The following is a 24,682-nucleotide window of genomic DNA, read 5'->3' on the forward strand; positions in this document are numbered from 1 at the left end:
GCTCCTCGTTTCAAGAAATCTCAGAATTACCAAAGTCAAAATAACTGATAAATCCACCAGTATAAACCCTCTTAGGATTATAACTAACCACACCCTCATGATGCATTTTGATTGTGAAATAACAAGATCCTTTCTCTGCATTTTTTAAATAAAAAATAATGCGATTATGGACTGATTATACTAATAAATTAATAAAATTACTATTAAACTAATACACTATTAAAGTAAAACAGTTCCAATTCAGCAAATCCATATCAAAGACAAACACACAAAGATTTATATAAAAAAAGGACAAATCAAATTAGTATTATGTAACAAATCGATTTTTAATAAGTATTACATAAAAAAATGATGCTATTAAGGACTGATTATACTAATAGATTAATAAAATTACTACCAAACCAATACTAATATAGTATTACACAAATACACTATTAAACCAATACACTATTAAAGTAAAACAGTTCTAATTAAACAAATCCATTTCAAAGACAAACAGACAAAGATTTATTTAGAAAAATGGCAAATCAAATTAGGATTATATCACAAATCGATTTTTAAAAATCATTAAACAAAAAAATAAAAAAAATATTGAAAGTAAATACCATAAATAGGTGCTCCATTTCTTCGATTGACATCCTTCTCTTTTTGAACCCAACTCATCATTCAATGTTAGTTCATGACCTTCGTTGAATGATGAACTTTGATTTCGATTTGGTGTGAGAATTTTGAAAACCCCAAATTTTATTTTGATCCCAAGAAAACCCTAGCTCAACCATGCATCACACCAACTCATTCAGTAAGCAAAGCCCTTTTATATTCCCTCCAAATAATAGTTTAGGGGGGACAACTCATCACATTCCGTTCAATTGTAGATGGAATGTGACGATATGAGATAAATTGATCAAAATTTTAAAATTTGGGAGGTAAATTGATATTATGCGAAGTCTAGGGATCAAATTGAAAAACGCGTGAAAATTTGGAAGGCAAAATGATATTTTTTCAAAAATTTATAAAATATATATATATATATATGCATTCATTTGATATATGTAATTTCATTAGTTTGATTTTGACTCTTAATTTTAAATTTATGTCAATTAAGTCTAATTGATAACTCCAATTAGAATTTTTTAAGAAAAATGATCACCTGGTTGAAATTAATTCACTGATGAGCTGAACAAATTTATATAATTTTTCTTATAAAACATGACACATGCTATTCATATATAAATAAAGAGAGGGGGGGGTTGGTGGTGTTAAGGCTATTTATACATTCTTGCTTGTATATTGTTGGGGCAAAATTTTGTTTCACACTCCAGCAAGGAATAACGAATTCTAAAAAAAAAAAAATCATAATAAATAGAACTTTAAAAAAATACGTTTTCATTGGCAAAGATAAAAGTATATTGATGTCAAACAAAGGAATACAACAGTGTATCATTATTTTCCAATTAAAAAAGGGCCAATATAAGAGTTGAGTAATGTGATACTAATTTTTTTAATTATGTAAATTGACCATTCAAATTTTTAGTTGTCTGGAAGTAAAATTTTGAGTTGAGTAATGTGACAACTAGAATTTATAATGAACGCCAATGAAAATAATATATATATATATATATGTAGAAAATCAATTTACATATAAAAAAATAAAAAATAAATTTTAACATAAAGTATTTTACATCAAAACAAACCGAGTTTAAGGTGATATTTGATAAAACTGAAAACTGAAAAAGTAACTTCAAAAAATCGAATGCTGAATTGTTAAACTGGAAAGAAAAATGATAAAAAAATTCTAGGTAAGTTACAAATACACCACTTAAGATTTGCTTAAAATACGAATTGCTCCCTGTAATTTGAAAAATTGCAAATACTTCCTTGCCAAAAAAAATATATATATTTAATAGAATTAACTAAAAAATTAAAATTCCTAATTGTTATCTTATATAATGATAATTACCTGTATTTTTAATTGAAATAAAAGACCACATTTGTTATGAAGTTAGAAACTTTAAAGAACATAATGTAATTTTCAAAACTACTAGTGGTATCGTATTTTAAGCAAATCTCACAGAGTCTATTTGTAATTTATCCAAAATTTAAAGACTAAATTAAAAAAAAAAATTGTTTGATATGTATGATATTAAAATTTAAAAATTATTATTTTTAAATTATAATTTTTAATTTTATATTGTGAAAGTGAATTGGTGATTGTGATGGGGTAGTTGAGGCAACAATAGTGCTTATCATGCCACTGATAATGGTGGTGGAAACAAAGAGATGGTTGTGGTGATGGTAGAAGGGTAATGTAGTATAGATAGTGCAATGATGGTAGTTATTGTGGTAGTAGAATAGTGATAGTTACGGTAAGGGTGACAATATTTGTGAATGTGAAGTGTTGTAGTAGTTGTTGTAATGATAGTGACAACAACAGTGGAGACTGTGGTGGTGGTGGTGGTGGTAGTGGTAATGATGATGGTGTTTAGGCTAACAATGACAATAGTGATGACGGCGATGGTCGTGAATGGGGTGATGGTGGTGGTGATAGCCATAGTAGTGAAGGCAGTGGTGGTAGTGGTGATGGCAACGGTTGTGAGGTTATAGTAGTTTATGTTGATAATTATATGTAAGTATTAATAAATTCAATTACAATTAAGTTTGTTTTATCACTTAAATTTTTATTAATTTTTAACTTATATTTTAAGAGCCGCTTAGATTTTTAAAGAAATTTCATTGTCCCCCAAACTATACCTCCAAGATCAATTTAACCCCATACTTATAATTTTAATTTTACACCTAAACTATTCAATTTTGGATCAATTACACCCTTGTTGTTAGTTACAGTCTATAATTAGATGGCACTTACTGCCCTTTTCATTTGAGATTTCGTTTTATTTCCCAAACTATCCCTAAAATATCAATTAGACCCCTAAACAATATAAAATTTGAGAGTCTAATTTATATTTGAGAAAATATAATTTTGCTCCCCAAACTTTCACGTGTTTTTCAATTTGACTCCTAGACTTCGATTAATATCAATTTTATACCTAAAATTTCAAAATTTTGATCAATTTGGCCCCTGTAGTCATATTCAGTTTACAATTGGACGGAATGTGTTGATGTAGGAGGCAAATTGATTTTTAAAGTATAGTTTGGGGGGTAAAATGAAATTTCTAATGAACCGGTATCACATCAACACATTCCGTCCAATTGTAGACGGAATGTTACGGCAGGGGCCAAATTGATCAAAATTTCAAAATTTGGGTGTAAAATTGATATTAATCAAAGTCTAGGCGTCAAATTGAAAAGCGAGTGAAAGTTTGGGGGGGCAAAATGATATTTCCTCTTTATATTTTTTTAGATAGTTTGGGAGGGAAAATGAAATTTCAACAAAATTGAAATTTCAGTACCACATCTGCAACTTCTGGTTGATTAAAAACGACAAGAGTAAAATTGATTTAAAATCAAATATTTTAAGTGTAAAATTAAAATTACAAGAAGTACAATGGTTAAATTGATCATCGACATATAGTTTAGAGGGTAAAATCAAATTTTCATTAAATTTTAAAATGATACCATTTATAGTTATTAAATGGAATTAATTACTTTTCACTTAATATAGTTAATTTTAAGTCGTAAATCAAGTTATCAAATATCATCTATAAGTCTTGTGAGATTCTTCGTGATGGTTTCTATGTAAGAAAGCATCCTTTACCTTCACGTTTATTTAATTTCTGTCATAGCATTGTACCACCACCACCACCACCACCACCACCACCTCGCATTACTTCAGAATTTGTCATCTCTAACAAATGTCCAGAGCTAAAACTGAGCGTGGTAGAGAATTGCCAATTAGATAACGGTAAATTTGTCAAGATATAATCAAAGAAAATGTAAGAATAATATTTAAAAGAAGGGTGAATTACAAATATATTTTTGAGATTTGTTTAAAATAAAAATTATTTTTTATAGTTTGAAAATTTATATATACCTTTTCAAATAATTTTTTATTTAACAAAATTCACTGAAATAATAAAATTTTTAATTGCTCTCATATATAATGATATGATAAATTACTTGAATTATTAATTAAAATAAATTTATGATATTAAAAAAGAGAGCCTCGTTCATTCGTTATCGAGGGATTCGTCAAGGCAACCCCCTCTCCCCATATCTTTTCATTATAGTGGCGGATGTCCTCTCGAAACTTCTCAACCGAAGCCTCAGTCAGAACCAAATCTCGGGGATGAAGATGACAAGGCACTGGCCCCACCCTTTCGCACTTATTTTTTTGCGAATAATGTGCTACTTTTTCTTAAAGTTGATATTCAGGAGGGCAAAAATGTGTTGGAGGTTCTGGACATGTATTGTAAGGCCTCTGGACAACAAATAAAATTTGACAAATCAAGTGTGCAATTTTCTAGAAATGTTCAGCCCCATATTAGCAGCTCAATTTGTGCCCTCTCAATTCTAAAGATTACTCCCGCAAATGCAAAATATTTGGGTTTGCCCTCCTTTTGGGGTCGATCAAAAGAAAAAGTGTTTCAATTCATTAGTGAAAAAGTTCTTTCCAAGTTACAAGGATGGATATAGAAATTGTTAACACAAGCGGGGAAGGAGACTTCGATCAAAGCAGTGGTACAAGCAATTTCGTCTTACGCTACAGCATGTTTCGCTTTTCCAAAACGGTTTTGTGCAAGGTTGAATGCATATATTAACAAGTTTTGGTTAGGAGGGGACCCGGAAGGAAGAGGGATTCATTGGGTTAATTGGGGCTCTTTGGCGCTACCTAAATTTCAAGAAGGGCTAGACTTCAGACTTCAAAGCTTTTAATTTGGCCCCATTAGCTCACCAAGGTTCGAGATTGGTGAAGTATCCGAATTCTTTTTGTGCTCACATCCTGAAAGGTATCTACTTTTCTCACTCCACCTTTTCAGATACGGTGAAAGAGTGTAGGGCTTCTTGGGCTTGGGCTACTATTTTGCAGGGAAGGAATGTGCTAATGGAAGGGTTGAGATGGCAAGTAAATATCGGTGCTAATATTAGGTTCTAGAGAGATAAATGGGTGCCTACTCTCCCAAAATTCAAGATATCCACTCCAACACCTGATGGGACTTTGATCAAGAAGGTAGAAGATGTGACTAAATCTACCTATAAGAGATGGAAGATTGATGTTCTTCAAAGCCTGGTATCTGAATCTGAAGTGCAAGCAATCCGGTCTATTCCTCTATTGTTGGTCTCTAAAGAAGAACATATATTGGCATTTTGAATAAAAAGGGTTATATTTAGTCAAAACTGGATATCATCTAGCTCTTTCAGATGCGCAAAAACCAGATAATTCAGGGACCCTCTACCTCTTTGAGACCCCCAAACAGCTTTTGGAAGCTAATTTGGACTCTTAAAATTCCTCCAAACATTTGCCATTTTTGGTGGAGAGCGTGTAAAAATGTGTTGGCCTCCAGACATAACTTATTTCGAAGATGGTGTGCCCCTTCTAATGTATGCCCAATATGTCAAAGTGAAACTAAATCTGTGGAACATTTACTTTTCGGTTGTGGATAAGTAAGAGCCGTATGGTTTGGAAGTGATTTTATCTTCAAAGTTGAATGTAGTTCAGTCGATTGTGAAATGGTCGTGTGAGTTGGTGGAAAACTCCAAAAATGATGAGCGTGCTGTCTCCCTTGGCAAGGTAGCTTGGATTGGTTGTTTTATTTGGAATGACTGAAACAATTATGTTTCAATCATCACCCTATGGAGCCCTCCTCGACTATACATCAAGCTTGAATGGCAATGGCAGAATTTGAGTGTTGTGAATAGCCAAGTAGATGTTATTCCTCACTTGCCTTCGTTGATCCCAAATGGCGTGGGTACCTGGATTCCCCCTACTCGGGGACAATTCTGTGATGACCCCGCCGTGTGTAATATCTGGCATTCGATTAATTAAGGAGATTCAAATTTTAATTAGTCATTATTCTGATTTAATTTGAAAGTTATAAGAATTATTCAGTCTGATTCGTATATGATTTGATTAAGGATTTATTTTGGAATTAGAAATTAAAATCCTAAATGGCTTAAGAAGGTGAAATTAATGAGTTGAATTGATTCAATTTCGAGTATTAGACTATATGAGAGTTTAATTAAATATTTGATTTAGTTTATTGAAATTAAGATTTGATCAATTGGTGGACATGACTCCTGTTGAGCCAGCACACAAACTGGCCAAATATGTAAAACTTCTACCTCATGAATAATATATTGTGCTGTTTTGCTTGATTCTCAAAATAAAATAAAAAAAAGAAAAAGAGAAAAAGATTTGATCAATTGGGTTCGAATTGAAGTTAATTAAGTTATGAGGATTGGAAATTAAGATTATTATAGATTAAATTTATTTATGAGGTGTCAATTTGAGTATGTAATTTATTGGCAGAGATTTTGAGTTGTATCTAAAATTGAAGGCCTTAAAGATTTGGGAAACCAAAATTAATGATAGCAATAAGTTTGATTTTATATTTGGAACCTTTTGAAAGTTTGATTAAAAATTTGATTTAGAATGAAAAAAATAAATATAATTAATTGGGCTCTAAAGGAAGTCAAATTAGACTAATTAAATTAAGTGGGATTTGTGATTAGTTATGACTGATTTAATTATGTGTTAATCAAGATTTATTAAGACTAAGTGTTATTTAATTAAATTAATCTTGATCATAAATTAAATTGTAGAATGATCTAGAATTGGGGGTGTATGTGGGTGTGTGTGCACTAAGAAAATTTGGGTGTGCTGAGAAGGCTATGTGTGTGTTCATTATATACCTGATACATTATACTCCTATTCATTCTTTAACATTCAGGGAAAAGAGAGAGATTGAGCCGAAAGAGAGAAGAAAACCGAGAGAGAGAGAGAGAGAGAGAGAGAGAGAGACCAACTCTAGAGAGAGAGTGAGCTCCAAAATTGTGAAGAGAAGAAGAGAATTGAGCTCAAGGAAGAACCAAAGAAGGAAACCGTAGAAAGGAAGGGAAAAATTGAGGAAATCATCAAGGAACTCATCAATTGAATAACTTTAGGTAAGATTTCTCCATCTCTCATGTCTTGATCTTGTTATGGATTCACATACTAGAACTTGTATTTTGGGTTTTGTAGAGAAGTTCATGGAATTTTGCAACCTAGGGTTTGAGATTGATGAGTTCATGCATATATCTTCTGTTTCATCCTTGTATTCATGCATATTTCATGGTTTTATGAGAGAAATCATGTACCAATGTTGTTTTGTAAGATCAATTACATGTGTATTTGAAAATTTAAGAAAGTTTCATCATATTTAAAATAGCGAATGAGAAATCTTCAAAATTTATTTTTTTGTTTTGAATCTTGAATAAAGCTTTGAATTGATGCTATCTAACATGTTTTTAGAACCTTATGACTTATTTTATGGAAGGAATTCGAAGTTCGTTGACGATTTTTAAAGATGAGTTTTCATGTTAAATTTACGAATCAGAAAACTTGGAGATTGTTTTGAATCTTGAATCATTCTCTCAATTGAAGTTATTTTACTTATTTTTGGAGCTTTGGGACTCTATTGAGGTTGATTAATTTGAGTTTGAGAAGATTATTTTGAAGATGAGTTTTATGTTCAAATTTATGAAGCAGAAATCATTAAATTAAGCTTGATTCATAGATTAAGTTTTCAATTGACCATGTTTTCATGTTTTCTTGCATATGGGACCCCTCGGGACATCTAGAATTTGCATTTTTGCACTTTAAGAGCATGTTAGCAATGTTTTGAGCTAGGCATAAGATTGAAGTTAGGTTTAGGTTGTTTGTTGTATCGTTTATGTTCTAAATCTTCAAGTAAATGCTATATGTGATATGTAGGTCTTGCGCCGAGCATTGAGCCGTCTGTTTAGAGGTTTTCTCACCTTTTCTTCTTTTAGGGTAGGAATTTGTAGTTCTCTTTTAATATTTTCATTTATGGATAGATTTGTGATATTTTCCTTATACAAAATTTATCTTTTATGCATTTTATGATAAATCATGAGGTTGGGGGTTTGGGTTAGATGTTTTGGGGTTTACCTTTTTGGGTTAGGTTATGATTTTGGGTGAATGATGATTGAGCTGTTAATGTAAAAGCGGATTCAATGGGGTGTAAATTCATTAGAACTTACAGCAATGTTATGTATATCAAAATTTTAAATGTGCAGATTAAAATTATCCTATCAATAGTTCACACCACACAACATTAACTTTAAATTGAAAATTTTAAGCATTTTTTATTTCTTCCTACTTGATTGAGTTGTTAATGTAAAAGTTGATTCAATGGTGCTAGGTTTTATTCTTGACAACCCCGTTTGACAAAACTCCTTTTAGTTGTATTTGTTTTCGCACCTTTTATTTCAGTGAGGCTATGAGTTTTTTAATTGCGAATCCAACCCGAATCGTGCCTTTGTCAATTTCCACGGATCTAAACCGAGGTTGTAACAGGATCAAGTTTTCCAGATTTTCCAATTTTGGTCGTCCCGCTCGAGCGGGACAAGTGACGCTCGAGCGGGAATTGCAAGCTCACAGCATCTCTACATTCGCCTGAAAAAGTACTGGATGGTGTGATTCTTCGCTCGAGCGTGGAAATGTCTGCTCAAGCATGAAGCCTATATAAGCGTGAAGCAGCGTGAAGCCTATATGAATCGCACAATTTTGAAGCCTCCGCTCGAGCGGGAATTACCACGCTCGAGCGGACTGCGCGAACACAGATTTCTATAAGGAATTGATTTTCTTCAAATGCAGGATTACTTTGGATTTCTATAAAGAATTGGTTTTCTTCAAATGTAGGATTACTTTGAATTTCTATAAGGAATTGGTTTTCTTCCAAAACTAGGATTACTTTAGTTTTCTATAAGTAGTTGGGTTTCTCTCAAAACTTGGATAAGTCCTCCAGATCTTCTTTTTGGATTCTAAGGTTTATATCTGGGGATATTTTGCTAGTTTTCTTTGATGTTTTAATTGAGTATTCAACTCATGGTTTAAAGAGTATACATCAAACGATTATTTGTTTGTTCTACACAAAAGAGAGAGTTGTTCTTCGGTGGATTCTGAAGAATTCGAGACTGAAGCTTTGGTGGATTCCGGAGTAGCTCATCGTCAAGACAATTCCGAGGTGAAGACGGGGTTGGAAGAGGCACATAGAGGTTGGTTCAATTCGGGCGTGTATTCGCTAGGTAATTGAGAGTATACCTGTGTAATTCCTTTAAATCTTCTTAGTGGATTGTCTTGTGGCTGTTGCCCGTGGTTTTTTTATCACAATTGGAGGTGTCCAATTGTGGTTTTTCCATGTAAAATCATTATATCGATTTTGTCTTGATTGTTTGATTGGGATTGTTATATTCTGCTTAAAATTGATACATAATCACAAATCAACATCAAGGGGATTTCTAGATTTTTCAATTGGTATCAGAGCAGGTCGTTCTATTTTCTTTTAAAAAATATATCTTTTAGAACGAGATCTTGTTTGATTTGTGATAATGGATTCAATTCGTGAGGGAAATTCTATGGTTCGACCACCCCTACTTGACGGATCCAATTATTCTTTTTGAAAAGCTCGGATGAGATCGTTTTTGAAATCTATAGATGAAAAAGTTTGGCAGTCTGTCATGAATGGGTGGACCGAACCAACAATTACCATTGATGGAGTAACTTTCCCCAAACCAATTGAAAAGTGGGACACAATTGATTACCAAAATAGTAGCTGGAATAGTAAAGCTATCAATTCTCTCTTTTGCGCTGTCACACCTGAAGAGTTTAGTCGAATTTGCAATTGTGAAGTCACAAAAGAGGCTTGAGATATCTTACAAACTATTCATGAGGGCACTCCTTCTGTTAAACGCTCAAAACTTCAAAGGCTAACGTCTAGTTTCGAAAACCTTTCAATGAAAAATAGTAAGACCTTTGATGAATTTTATGCGAAGTTGAGTGACATTGTAAATTCCAGCTTCAATTTAGGTGAAAAAAATACCAGAATCCAAAGTTGTGGGAAAAATTTCGAGATCCTTGCCCGATCGATTCCAACCAAAAGTTATGGCTATTGAGGAGGCTCAAGATGTTGACAACCTCAAGCTGGATCAGTTGGTTGGAAATCTCCAAACTTATGAGACACATAGGAATTTCAAAAAGAAACAAAAAGATATTGCTTTTAGTAGTGCTCATAGAGTTGGAGAGGATTCTGATGAGGATTGTGAGATAGATTCCAAGATTACGGCTGCTTTTGTTAAACAATTTAAAAAAATCTTTTTTGAAAAAGAATCCTAATCTTTTGTAATCTACTCATACTCATAAATCCAAAGGCAAAGATAAACTTAAAATTAATTCTATAGCCAAGAAGGAAAAAGGAAAGATACAAGGGAACTCTGAAAGATTCCAATGCTATGAATGCCAAGGATTTGGCCACTTTCCTTCAGAATACCCCACTTGTTCGAAGAAGAAGAAAACCCTCGCCATCACTTGGGATGATGAATCAGAATCTAATGAAGATGAAAGTAACAATGAAGATCAAGGCGAAGAGGGACACAAACAATTCATTGCTTTCATGGTGGCTTCTGAAACTGAAGGACGAACAGAGTATCCGAAGAGCCCAGTTGAGAATGCCACTGATGATGAATCCTCGGGAAGTGATGATGAAGAGCTTGAGCAAGCTTATGAAAAGTTGTATAAGGAATCTCTTAAGCTATCCAAATTGAATGACAAACTCATTATGAAACTCACAACATGTGAAAGTGAGGATGGAGATTTCCGAGGCTAGGATTAAAGTCATCAAGATTTCTAATGATCGACAAGCTCTTTGTGCAAAACTCTTGACTTGTGAGACAGAGAGGAACGAGCTACAACAAATCTATGCAACATATGGAGAAAAAATTGAAACTCTCGAGATGTCTCAAGTTGCTTTGGAAGAACTAATGATCAAGAAAGAGGAAAAACTCAAGTGTGCTATGGCTACCATTGGTCTTTGGAACAGAGGATCAAAAACTTTGGACAATATCATTGGGTCTCAACAAATTTGTACTGACAAGAGTGGCATTGGCTTTGGTGATAACAAAGAGCAAAAACAGAGTGCATCTACATCTCATGATACAAGAACTCAAGGAAAAGGAGAACAAAAATTTCAACATAAGGATGGACTTCTCAAACTTCCTAGAGTTGGTAAGGTAAAAGAAAAAAAGGTATACCCTGTTTTTATTTGTCATCATTGTGGTATACATGGTCATATTCACCCTTATTATTATAAGTTGCATAGGAGAGTGTATTTGCCTAGACCTAGAAATAAGAAGTTGGAAACCATGTCGAGACAGGTCCCCATTGAAAGAGAAGGGAACCACAATGTCAAGACACCTCCCAAGAACTACAATTCTCACAACTTTGTTCGTACTAAAGCAGTTTGGGTGAGAAAACTTGACTTGTGTTAATTTGTTTATTTATTTAAGCTTTTGGGTTTTTGTGTGTTGTTTTTAATGGGAAAAAAAAATGTGTGCTTGTTCATTTTTTTTATCTTACTTTATTTTCGAAAAAAAAAATTGAAAAAAAAAAAATCTCAAAAAGGTTTTCTTAGTATGGTTTTGTAAGCTTGAAATTTTTGAGTGGTCCTTGGTGCATATTGGAATTGATGAGAATATCAATTACATGTCAATATATGTGTGCTTTCTGTGTTCATTACTCATTTTGGAGTGCGTGTTTTTTGATTAGTATGTCTCATTCTGTACACACTCTTGGATTAGCAAATTTTGGAGTCTTCCACCTTGGTGATTTTTTCTTTATGGACTTTTGTCATTGTATCTGTTGCTTTTCTAGAAGAATTGACCTATACTAGCATATCATGGGTGATGTTGAGTCTCTTAACCACCTTTCGTCTTTTTGCACCTCCACGGCTTTCCCCTTAATTCTTTGCAGTCTAGCCATAAGGAAAAGGCTACCTCAGAATCACCAACCAGGCCATCCTTATTATATCCATGCTTCTCTGGTTCGGTTTTCATACTCTTGAGCGTGTCAGCCGCCAATGAGTGTGCAAAAGAAAAAGAAAAAGAAAAAGAAAGAGAAGAAGAAAAAATATGCAAAAAAAAGGAAAAAAAATGTGCCACAAGAAAGAAAAGAAAAAAATGTGCAAAAGAAAGAAAAGAAAAAGTGTGTAAAAAAAAAAAAAAAAAAAAGATTCATTGATTGAGGGGGAGCCTCCGCCTTTACTCACCAAATACCCCTTGATTCCTAGTGGTTTGACTTTCCTTTGTTGTGCTTAGATTTTCTTGTCAGAGGTCCAACTTTCAGATTACTACTAGGATTGAATCTAGTGTTTGTCGAACTCCAAGAGTCACACACACACTTTTATCAAGGGATCTATGCTTTTCACATAATACATCACTTTCTTTCATGAGGAATCTTCTACAGACTATACACATTGTGTTTACTAGTAATTGTGCTTCTTGGATAATCTTGTGTGTTTTAAGGTACAAATCTGAAATTCCTTACTTGCTCCACCATATTATTTTTGTCGTTTTCTTCTTGTTCACTGTTTTCAGTGTTTGTGGTTGCTTTTAGTGAGGGGGAGTTTGGTTCATCTTGACTTGGGTTGGTTTATGATCTTGCGTTTGTTGTTTGAGTGTTGTCTTTCATGAGTCTTAGTTTTCATCTATTCATGTTTTCCGTCTCATGTTTCAAGATAATCGTGTCATATGTCTATTGCTTTTTCATATACTCTTGTGGGACTACTAGTTGTTTTGGAGATTGTGGCACTAATAACTGTTTTGCAGATCATGACCTTGAGAAAGAAGTTGGCTTTTGTTGGCTGTAATGGGTTGGGGTGTTTAGGATTTTATTTGTTAGGTGTGTTTTGTCACGGCATTGCCAAAGGGGGAGATTGTTCGGTTTTATTCTTGGCAACCCCGTTTGACAAAACTCCTTTCAGTTGTATTTGTTTTCGCACCTTTTACTTCAGTGAGGCTATGAGTTTTTTAAATGCGAATCCAACCCGAATCGTGCCTTTGTCAATTTCCATGGATCTAAACCGAGGTTGTAATACGATCTAGTTTTCCAGATTTTTCAATTTTGGTCGTCCCGCTTGAGCGGGACAAGTGACGCTCGAGCGGGGATTGCAAGCTCACAGCATCTCTGCATTCGCCTGAAAAAGTACTGGATTGTATGATTCTTCGCTCGAGCGTGGAAACGTCCGCTCGAGCGTGAAGCAGCGTGAAGCCTATATAAATCACACAATTTTGAAGCCTCCGCTCGAGCGGGAATTACCACGCTCGAGCGGACTGCGCGAACACAGATTTCTATAAGGAATTGGTTTTCTTCAAATCCAGGATTACTTTGGATTTCTATAAAGAATTGGTTTTCTTCAAATGCAGGATTACTTTGGATTTCTATAAGGAAGTGGTTTTCTTCCAAAACTAGGATTACTTTGGATTTCTATAAGGAATTGGTTTTCTTCCAAAACTAGGATTACTTTGGTTTTCTACAAGTAGTTGGGTTTCTCTCAAAACTTGGATAAGTCCTCCAAATCCTCTTTTTTGATTCTAAGGTTTTATATCTGAGGATATTTTGCTAGTTTTCTTTGATGTTTTAATTGAGTATTCGACTAATGGTTTAAAGAGTATACATCAAAGGATTATTTGTTTGTTCTACATAAAAGAGAGAGTTGTTCTTCGGTGGATTCTGAAGAATTCGAGCCTGAAGCTTTGGTAGATTCCGGAGTGGCTCATCGTCAAGACAATTTCGAGGTGAAGACGGGGTTGGAAGAGGCACATAGAGGTTGGTTCAATTCGGGTGTGTATTCGCTAGGTAATTGAGAGTACACCTGTGTAATTCCTTTAAATCTTCTTAGTGGATTGCCTTGTGGCTGTTGCCCGTGGTTTTTTTATCACAATTGGAGGTGTCCAATTGTGGTTTTTCCACGTAAAATCGTTGTGTCGATTTGTCTTGATTGTTTGATTGGGATTGTTATATTCTGCTTAAAATTGATACATAATCACAAATCAATATCTAGGAGATTTCTAGATTTTTCAAATGGGGTGTGCCCAAAAGTAGGTGTGAATTCATTAGAACTTACAACAATGTTCCGTATATCAAAATTTTAAAATGGTAGATTAAAATTATCCTGTCAATAGTTCACACCCCACAACATTAACTTTAAATTGAAATTTTAAACAATTGTCTCTTGTAGGTATGGCTAAAAGCCATAAAACTCATCAAAAAGTCCCCAAGCCTCAAAAACCAAATAAGAATGACAACATAGCCATGTGCACAACATGCCAGTTGGAATTTAAGGTTGCTAACCGAGACCACAATTGTGGATATCTCGCTTAGTTATTAAACTAAAAACTAAGCCTTGTTTTGGTGACACAAAAAATAAGCACTAGTTTAATAACTAATCGAGGTATCCACAATTGTGGTCTCGGTTAGTAACCTTAAATTCCAAATGGCATGTTGTGTACTTTCACATGGCTATATTGTCGTTCTTATTTGGTTTTTGAGGCTTGGGCGCTTTCCAACAAGCTTTATGGCTTTTAGCCATACTTGCAAGAGATAATTGCATAAAATTTCAATTTAAAGTTAATGTTGTATGGTGTGAACTATTGACAGGATAATTTTAATCTACACATTTTAAAATTTTGATATACATAGCATTGTTGTAAGTTCTAATGAATTCACAACCACTATTAGGCACACCCCATTGAATCAGCTTTTACATTAACAACTCAATCAAGTAGGAAGAAATAAAAAATGCTTAAAATTTTCAATTTAAAGTTAATGTTGTGTTGTGTGAACTATTGATGGGATAATTTTACTCTGCACATTTAAAATTTTGTTATACATAACATTGTTGTAAGTTCTAATGAATTCACACCCACTATTAGGTACACCCCATTGAATAAGCTTTTACATTAACAGCTCAAGTAGGAAGAAATAAAAAATGCTTTAAATTTCAATTTAAAGTTAATGTTGTGTGGTGTGAACTATTGGCAGTATAATTTTAATCTACACATTTTAAATTTTTGATATACATAACATTGTTGTAAGTTCTAATGAATTCTTACACAGCAGCAGAAGGTTCGAGTTTTGCTTGTGATACGACTTGAGATCAAAACTAGTGAAAATTCCTGAGCAAATGTATTACAATTACCAATATGAATCTAATTCCAAAAACTAAAGGCATTGATCTATTCACAAAACTGAAAGAAACATCTATAAATATAAAAACCCATTTGACCCAATTGCACAAATCAGCCTAATATGCTCTCAAATCGCAACCATTTTCCAAAAATATTACATATATATATATATATATAAACCTATGAGTGAACTATGTCAATGGCTATGAGAATGGAGTCAATGTTTGATGAATTCTTGATAATGGGTATGACAATATTTTCCATTCTCCCCTACCTAAATTCATCAAAATATCTGAATCTGATTTTTATCGATTAAACCCCCCAAAAGTATGCCAAGGGGACTCTAAAATGCAAAGTGTGATCACCAAGAACTCATCCTTCAATAGCTCCACATCTCTTTTGTTTCTTTGCATTCTAATTTGCTTGCTCAGCCCGAGAAACACACCAACCCCAACTTTCCTTGATATTATATGCCCGAACACACCTACCAATCCAACCTCGACATAAACTTCTCTTTCTTTCTAGCATTGTATCAAATAGTTGCTGGCCATCTTTTTCCCTTCTATTCTTGACATACCCAAAAATCAAACCATTCTAACAATAGTGTTTCTCTGCGGCATTCTATCAAACAGCCACAGAGCGACATTGGGTTGGTTGTTTTGAAAGCACCCAGCAATTATGGAGTTTCAATAAACAACTTTCTGATGGGGTATTTGGTTGAAAACTTGGCAAAATTGATACTGATTTTAAAAAGGAAGAAACAAAAAATAAATTATAGTTGAAGAATGTAACCAAAATCAAATTACAAAAAAACCCTATCAATTGTTTGTTGATATATATCTGAATGAAACCCAAAAATCAACTAAAATCACGTATAACAGAGGTATAGAAAAACATGTGCATCTGAAGCAACTCAAATATATAAATCAATTATATCTCAAATACAACCAAAACATATAAATCTGAAACAGATCTAGTTACTAAAAAATTGTACCTGAGAGTGTTGGTTCGTAGATTCAAATGTATCAATGATATCTACAAAATCAGATGAAGAAAGAGCGAGTTGAGAGACCAGAGAGAGAAGAAGAAGAAGAACATACCACTGGGAGGAGAAGCATGGTAGTGCTCTCAACAAATTGAGAGATCGTGAAAAGTTTGAAAACTCTTCGGAAAATGTTTTCCGGTTTAAAAAGGGGAAACTCTTTTACATTGACTTTTTATTTTTAATTGTACTAAATATTAAAAAATGTGAAAAATATTTTTCAAAAAATATTTTATGTCCAAACAAACGGAGTGTAAAGTCTTTCTTTTCCCTTTTGTGAGTTGAACTTTTTTAAATATTTGAAATTGGAAACATTTTTATTTAATTTATAGAGCTTGGTCATTTTTTATTTTATTTTATTTTTTTTGGAACTAGTCAGGTTTCATTTTTGATAAATATGTTTTATTAGGCAAGTTACTTTTTAGTATGTTCTTCAAATAATTCTATTTTGGCGTAGACTTCTTTATAGTTGACATTTCAATGTAGAGAAAGTTATTTATTTATTTATTATTATTTTTTTAACAGGGGAATTAATAGACAAGGAAAACAAAAGAAACAAAGCAACTAAACAACACCCAACAAGAGCAGCCAGAGGGTTTCGGACCCAATCTTGTGGAAGATGACCATGCAACGACACCTATACCACCCAATGGGCTACTCTATTAGCAGACCATGGTCTCCATTGGAGCTGCAACAACCCTTGAGTTGCCAATATCTTAATATCACCAAAAATTGGCCCACACTCCCATGGAGGAACTGTCTCCGACATACTTAGAAGGATAACAAATTTATTATCTCCTTCAATAACAACCTTTGATGGACTGTGAGCCTGAGCAAAGAAACAAGCCCATCAGCAAGCTAGAGCTTCACCTTGAAACGAAGAGGAGATGTATTCTTTCTTGGTTAAACCATCCAAAATCTATCCCAAAAAATCCCTCAAAACCATTTCAATAAAGCCTCAGGAAGAGCCTTTTTTTGTAGTCACATCCCAATTGATTTTGAATTGTCCCTAAGCAGGGGGAATCCAGGTAACCCCGCCATCTGGGATCAAGAAAGGCAAGTGAGGAATAACATCTACTTGGCTATTCACAACACTCAAATTCTACCATTGCCACTCGAGCTTGATGTATAGTCGAGGAGGGCTTCACAAGGTGATGATTGAAAGCATAATTGTTTCAGTCGTTCCAAATAAAACAACTAATCCATGCTACATTGCCAAGGCAAAAGGCATGCTCCTCATCTTTGGAGTTTTCCACTAGCTCACACGACCATTTCACAATCCACTAAATAGCACCACATTCAACTTTGAAGTTTAAATCACTCCCAAATCATACAGCTCTTACCCATCCACAACCGAAAAGTAAATGTTCCACAAATTCGGTTTCACTTTGATAGATGGGGCATACATTAGAAGGGACACACCGTCTTCAAAACAAGTTCTCCCTGGAGGCAAACACATTTTTACACGCTCTTCACCAAAAATGGCAAATCTTTGGAGGAACTTTGAGAGTCCAAATCAGCTTCCAAAAGCTGTTTGGGGGTCTCAAAGAGGTAGAGGGTCTCTAAATCATTTGGTCTTGTGCCTCTGAAAGAGCTACATGATGTCCAGTTTTGATTGAATATACCCCTTTTGACTCAAAATGCCAAATCATATCTTCTTCTTTAAAGACCAACTATAGAGGAATAGACTGGATTGCTTGCACTTCAAATTCAGATACTAGGCTTCAAAGAACATCAATCTTCCATCTCTTACCGGTAGATTCAGTTACATTTTCTACCTTCTTGATCAAAGTCCCATCAGGTGTTGGAGTGGATATTTTGAATTTTGGGAGAGTAGGCACCCATTTATCTTTCTAGAACTTGACAGTAGCACCACTATTTACTTGCCATCTCAACCCTTCCATTAGCACATTCCTTCCCTACAAAATAGTAGCCCAAGCCTAATAAGCCCCATGCCCTTTCACCTCATTTGAAAAGGTGGAGTGAGGGAAGTAGATACCTTTCAAGATGCGAGCACAAAAAGAATTCAGATACTAAACCAATCTGCAACCTTGGCTAGCTAATGGGGCCAAAATAAAAGCTTTGAAGTCTATGAAGCCTAGCCCTCCTTGAAATTTAGATAGCGTCAAAGAGCCGCAATTAATCCAATGAATCCCTCTTTCTTTCAGGTCCCCTCCCCACCAAAACTTGTTAATATATGCATTCAACCTTGCACAAAACCGTTTTGGAAAAGTGAAACATGCCATAACGTAAGACAGAATTGCTTGTACCACTACTTTGATCGAAGTCTCCTTCCTTGATTGTGATAACAATTTCAATTTCCACCCTTGTAACTTAGAAAGAACTTTTTCACTGATGAATTGAAATGCTTTTGCTTTTGATTAACCCCAAAAGGAGGGTAAACCCAAATATTTTGCATTTGCCGGAGTAATCTTCAGAATCAAGAGGGCACAAATTGAGGTGCGAATATGGGGCTGACCATTTGTAGAAAATTGCACACCTGATTTGTCAAAATTTATTTGTTGTCCAGAGGCCTTATAGTACATGTCCAGAACCTCCAACACAGTTTTGCACCTGAATATCAGCCTTAAGAAAAAGTAGCACATCATCCGCAAAAAATAAGTGCGAAATGTGGGATAGTGCCTTGTTATGTTCATCCCCAAGATTTGGTTCTGATTGAGGCTTTGATTGAGTGTCGTGTTATCTTCATTCCCAAGATTTGGTCCTGACTGAGGCTCTGATTGAGAAGTTTTGAGAGGACATCCGCCACTAAAATGAAAAGATATGGGAGAGGAGGTTGCCTTGATGAAGCCCTCAAGAAGGAATGAACGAGACTCTCTTTTTAATAATATCAAAATTTTATTTTAATTAATAATTCAAGTAATTTATCATATCATTATATATGAGAGCAATTAAAAATTTTATTTTTTTAGTTAATTTTGATAAATAAAAAATTATTTGAAAAGGTATTGCTAAATTTTCAAACTATAATAAATAATTTTTATTTTAAATAAATCTCAAAAATATATTTGTAATATACCCGTCTTTTAAATATTATTTGTACACTTTCTTTGATTATATCTTGACAAATTTATCCTTATCTAATTGGGGATTCTCTACCACACTCACTTTTAGCTCTGGAAATTTGTTAGAGATGACAAATTCTGAAGTAATACAAGGTGGTGGTGGTACAATGCTACGAAAAAAATGAAATAAACGTGGAGGTATATTAATTAATCATTGTTGCGGTAAAGGATGTTTTCTTAACATTGAAACCATCACGAAGAATCTCAAAAGACTTATAGATGATATTTCATTACTTGATTTAAGACTTAAAATTAAATGGAAAATCCTATTTACTCAGATGATTTACTAAATTTTTTACCAAACCTCTCACATGGGTATGGGATCCACACAAACCCATCTGTGTGTGGGTCTAACACCCATGTGAGAGGATTAGTAGAAATTTTGGTAAATCATTTGGGGTCTCTAGCATAACCCAAATTAAATATACTAAATGAAAATTAATTAATTCCATTTAATAGCTATAAATGGTATCATTTTAAAATTTAAAGAAAATTTTATTTTACCATTTAAACTATATTTCGATGATCAGTTTAACCATTGTACTTCTTGTAATTTTAATTTTACACTTAAAATATTTGATTTTAGATCAATTTTACTCTTGTCATTTTTAATCAATCACATTTTAAGATTTGTCAAGTGTATCATACCTGCAAAAAATCAAGTTAATCGGATATCGAAAACCACGTGTTCGGATCATCGAACTAAAAATCGTTTATCCAAAAAAAAAATTAATGAACGGTTTTGTCTTTTAGTAAAATGGTTTTTAGTTCGATGATCCGAACTTGTGGTTTCCGATATCCGATCAACTTTATTTTTTACAAGTATGATATACCCGATAAATCTTAAAATGTGAACGGTTCGAATTATCGAAATTGGTTCCAAAATTGGGCCCAATGACCCACCAAGTAGGGAGCTAAGTAGAGAAGATCCATGGAGAGAATCTGGACTCATCACCTATAGCGATCTCAATTTTTGACCCGACTCTTGTAGTATCCCGAACTCGAGTTTAATGCTTTCATATTCTTGTTTACCTCTTTCTTTCCTTGTACCTCTTTGAAATTGGCCTTTGGATTGTTGTGGTTGTGTTTGGAACAGGTTGGTCGCTTGGTTTCCAAACCTTTGTTGCCCAGATTTTGGGTTCTTCGCTCGAGCGGCACTTCTTGCGCTCAAGCAGAATTTGCAAACTCTCAGTACTTTGCATGTCTGTAAAAAATACTGGAAGAGTGTTTCCTACGCTCGAGCGGCATTTCCTACGCTTGAGCGGGTGGGTGCTCAAGCGGCCCTTCTTGCGCTCGAGCATTGGCCTGTTGTCCGCAAAACTTCTGGATGTGCATTTTCTACGCTCAAGTGTCACTTTCATTGTGTCTTGGCGCTCAAGCAGCATTTCTTGCGCTCGAGCGAAACAATTTATTATGTCTAAAGCTCAAGCATCAACTCTTGCGCTTGAGTGGACTGTTATCAGTTCGCGAGAGTGACATTTTATATCACTTTTTCATCCATTTCCCTCTCTAAAACTCTCCAAAACCCTAGATCTTGAGTTTCTCTCTCTAAAACTCATCTTCTCTCTACTATTTCACCTAGATCTATTGGGTTTTTCACCCTAGTGCCTTTGAGAAAAAGATAGAGCACGTCGTGGGCTCTCTTTTCATTCGAACAAAAGTGGGTTTTGAAGTCTTTGGAGTTTCAACCTTGCTTTACTCATCTTCTCTTCTTAAGGTAGGGATTTTCTACACATTCATATGGTTTTAGCTTAGTTATTTGTCGTTGTGTAACAACGGTGGGATTTGGGAGTAGTTTGAACAAACCTAGGGTTTGGGTGTGAAACTAAAACAGGGGTTTTTGGTGAATGTGAAGTAAATGGCTTTGGAGTTCGAAAATGAAGTTGTTTTGTGTCAAAATTGTTGATTTTGGTACTTGGGTCGATATTCGGAAAAGGGGAGAGTTTTGTCCTAAATGGATCAAATTGTTATTTTGAATAAATAATTGAAAATTGATATTGGTAATGTGAAATTGGTGGATTAATGATATAAGTGGTGGAGTTAGACACGTTTTGTTACTCACCTAAGGAAATTTGAATAATTTATGTGATGACCGAGTATATTAGTTGCCTAACTTCTTCTTGTTTAACCTTGGGTTTTCCCTTGCTAGAGTGTCAGGTTTAACCGAGAGTCTTGTTAACGGTTTGGGTTTGTTGTGCTTGGAAGCTTATTTCATAGTTCTCACTTTTACCTTTTTCCATGTCGAGTTTCTCATGTTTCGGAAGGTGCGAGGTTGGGTCCGGAGTGTCCAGTGTGGAGCTGGAGAATTCCCTGGCTGGAGGGGCAGGACCGCACGTGCGGGGCCTTGGGCTACACATGTGGGAAGGGGGCCGCACGTGTGGGAGGTGAGGCCGCAAGTGCGGGAAACACGGAAATTCTGGGTTGCCTTCTGTATAAAAGGCACGTGGGGAATGAGGTGCGGAGGAGACGCCGCATGTGCGAGGGTGAGTGTCGCACGTGCAGGAGGCACGCTCCGCACGTGCGGGACGGTCTATGTTCGAAAATCAGCTTTTTTCCTCTTCTTAGGTTGTGTGTGTATCACTTTTGTATATCACTTTCTCACTCTAAAATCAACTTTTGCTCCTCCTCCACGAAACATCTTAAACTCTTGATTTCTTTAGATCCATTGGAGTTTTGATCCATCATCCTTCACAAACTTTAGAGAACTAATTGAGGGCTTCATCTTGTGCAATGGAGATTGGATTTCAACACCGCCAAATTTAGAGCTTTCATCTCTTTTCTTTCAACAAGATTGATGTAGAGATTTTTCTTAGAGTTATATATATATTTTTGCAAGATTATGTTGATTTGGAACTCCTTGGAAAGTGTAGGGACTTTGATTTTTGGTTCATGAGAAATGATGATTTCAAAAATGGGTTTACACCTTGTTTTCTTACAATACTTGAGAGGTTGACTACATTATGAGAAAGGATGCTTTGGGAAGAGATTCCCTCTTTGAAAGATGAAGAAATGTTTAGTTTTGGCAAAAACCTAGAATTTGAGATTTTAAGAGAGACGTTGAGAATTTGTGAACGTTTATCTATTATCATGTAAAAATGAATGGATGATTGAAAAATATCTTGTTTTACTTAGCAAATGGCAAATTTTCTTGGAATATGAGAATTGTTGATTTTGGGAGATTGTTGCTAAAAAATGTGACATAATCGTGAAATGATTAATCTGTTGAGAAGATATGGGTGTGAAAACGTTATTGCTCTTGATGGGTTCATATGGATATATGATGATCTTGTTAAATGCGTTGGAAAGAGAAATGGAAAATTTTGATCACAAATAGAACATTTGTGTGGAAGTTTTATAAATAGATAACTATTGCATTACATGGATAATTATTGCATTGGCATTTCAATACCTTGCTTGTTATAAAATTTTGAATTAGGATTTGAAACTTTGCATTGAGAAGAAACATTGTGAAATGAGATTTATTGAAATGTTTTGGGGTAAATACGTTGGTAAGTTCGGATAGAAGGTGTAGATGAAATCGATTAAGTTAGCCTGAGTGCCCGGGGTGAAAGACTGAAAACACGCGTGAAGGAGGTACCACGTGCCTTCCAGTTAGCTACCGAGAAAGTGGGTTTTGGTAGTACTAATTATACCGGTAGTACTAATTATGCCTACTTGCAGACACCAATCTAGGGATTTCCTGAGTCGTATTTACTGCCCCTTGAACTAAATTGATAATTTTTGAATTGTTGAGATTCCAAGTTATCATTAAGCATGATGGTTTTCAAAAGATGTAAATGTAACTTTCCTTCAAAAAGCATAGCATAGCATGGCATGTGCATTTTAGTTGTGAAGCTTGTATAAAATGTATATACTTTGTTAAGAATTCTCTATTGGGCCTTATGCTCACCCCTATGGGATTTTGGTGCAAGAAAAGATGTGGTGATCCCGCCAAGTTAGGACACAGACGTATTTGTGAAGAGCCAATGACTCTTATTTTGTTGTGGTTTATTTTGCTAGCCAAGGGCTATAAATGTATGGATTCATGAAAATATTTTTGTGTAACCAAGCTTAAGCCTTGGAATTTGTAAGCCCTTGAGGGCATTCATTCATTTTTCGATTTGATGTTCTACATGCTATAGATTCATGTATTTGATATCATTGAATGTATAATTCGTATGTGGAATTATTTTGTACAAGCCTCAATGATCAATGATGTAAAGATTGGAGAACTACTTCTTTTCTTATAATGAGCGTTGGTTGACATATTGAATGATGTTATAAATTTTGGGGCATTACAATTTATTTTTTGGTAATATTGTATATCTGTTTAGAAATATCTGTATTGGGCTATCGGTGGAGGATAGCTATGATTGTTGTAGAAAATGCATAAGGATTAGGTAAATTGAAGTTAATCTATTGTTGGTTGTCATTGAATATGACTATGTTTTAAATACATTGCATACGTATGATATTTGGGAGGAGAAAGGGGATGTACTCCATTATTTGGGAGGAGATTGGAGATGGACTCCACTGAAATTGAGTTAGTCGGAGTGTCCAGGGTGAAAGTCTTGTGTATACATGGGTGCCGATTCCCGCAGACAAAATATCCATAAAATGGCAGATTGAAGTGTTGTGTAATATTTGTGTTGATTTGAGAACCACTGAGTTATAGCCTTAGTTGAGTTTTTTGAAATATAATGAAATTGGCTCATGAATTGAGATGAAATGAATTAACTTGAGATAAGTTGACTTGGAATAAATGAAAGGAAAATGGATGGAGATATGAACTTTGGTACTTTATGACTATACAGAATATAAAAGTTTTACTACTGGCATTGTAAATGCACATCATGCTTATGCCTTCGTTAAATCTCATATATCGTGTTAGATTGTTCCTACTGGGTTTTGGCTCACCCTACTTGGGGAAAACCATTTTCAGGTGTTGATGACATGCCTCCACCAAGGCAATAGCTGGAAGGGACTTTTAGGAGCAAGAGCTTCTTTCTTTTGTTATATTCTTTTTATATAGCCAAAGGCTTTTATTGTATTGAGCTAGGCTCACTTTTGTTGTAACCAAGCATTGACTTAGAAAGATGTAAGCCTATAAGGCATATGACTATTTGTTTAGTTTCAGCTCTTTTATCATTGTAACACATGCTATAGATTCAGAATGAACTGTTTATGAATGTGCATTGCATGTGTTATCTCTTTGCAATTAAACTCTGATGAATGAGAGTATCTTATTTCTATTATTCTTCCGCTTATAAGTTGGTTTTATTGTAATATTTTGAGGGCATTACATCACCACCACCACTCCATTCACGGCCACCATTGTCATTGTTATCCTAAACATCATCATCATTTCATTACCACCACCACCATAGTCTGTATTGTCATTATTACTACCATT

General features: G+C 34.5%; 1 long non-coding RNA gene across 1 annotated transcript; it reads left to right on the plus strand.

The window, feature by feature from the left end:
• The first annotated feature begins 6,832 nt into the window (after nt 1-6,832).
• On the plus strand, nt 6,833-24,534 carry LOC145812724 (uncharacterized). Its single transcript, XR_014356218.1, has 2 exons — nt 6,833-7,062; nt 16,709-24,534. It is a non-coding gene; the product is annotated as an uncharacterized LOC145812724 (long non-coding RNA).
• The last annotated feature ends 148 nt before the right edge of the window (nt 24,535-24,682 follow it).

Source organism: Camellia sinensis, chromosome 15, assembly GCF_055761805.1.
Source record: "Camellia sinensis isolate YWXY chromosome 15, ASM5576180v1, whole genome shotgun sequence".
NCBI lineage: Eukaryota > Viridiplantae > Streptophyta > Magnoliopsida > Ericales > Theaceae > Camellia > Camellia sinensis.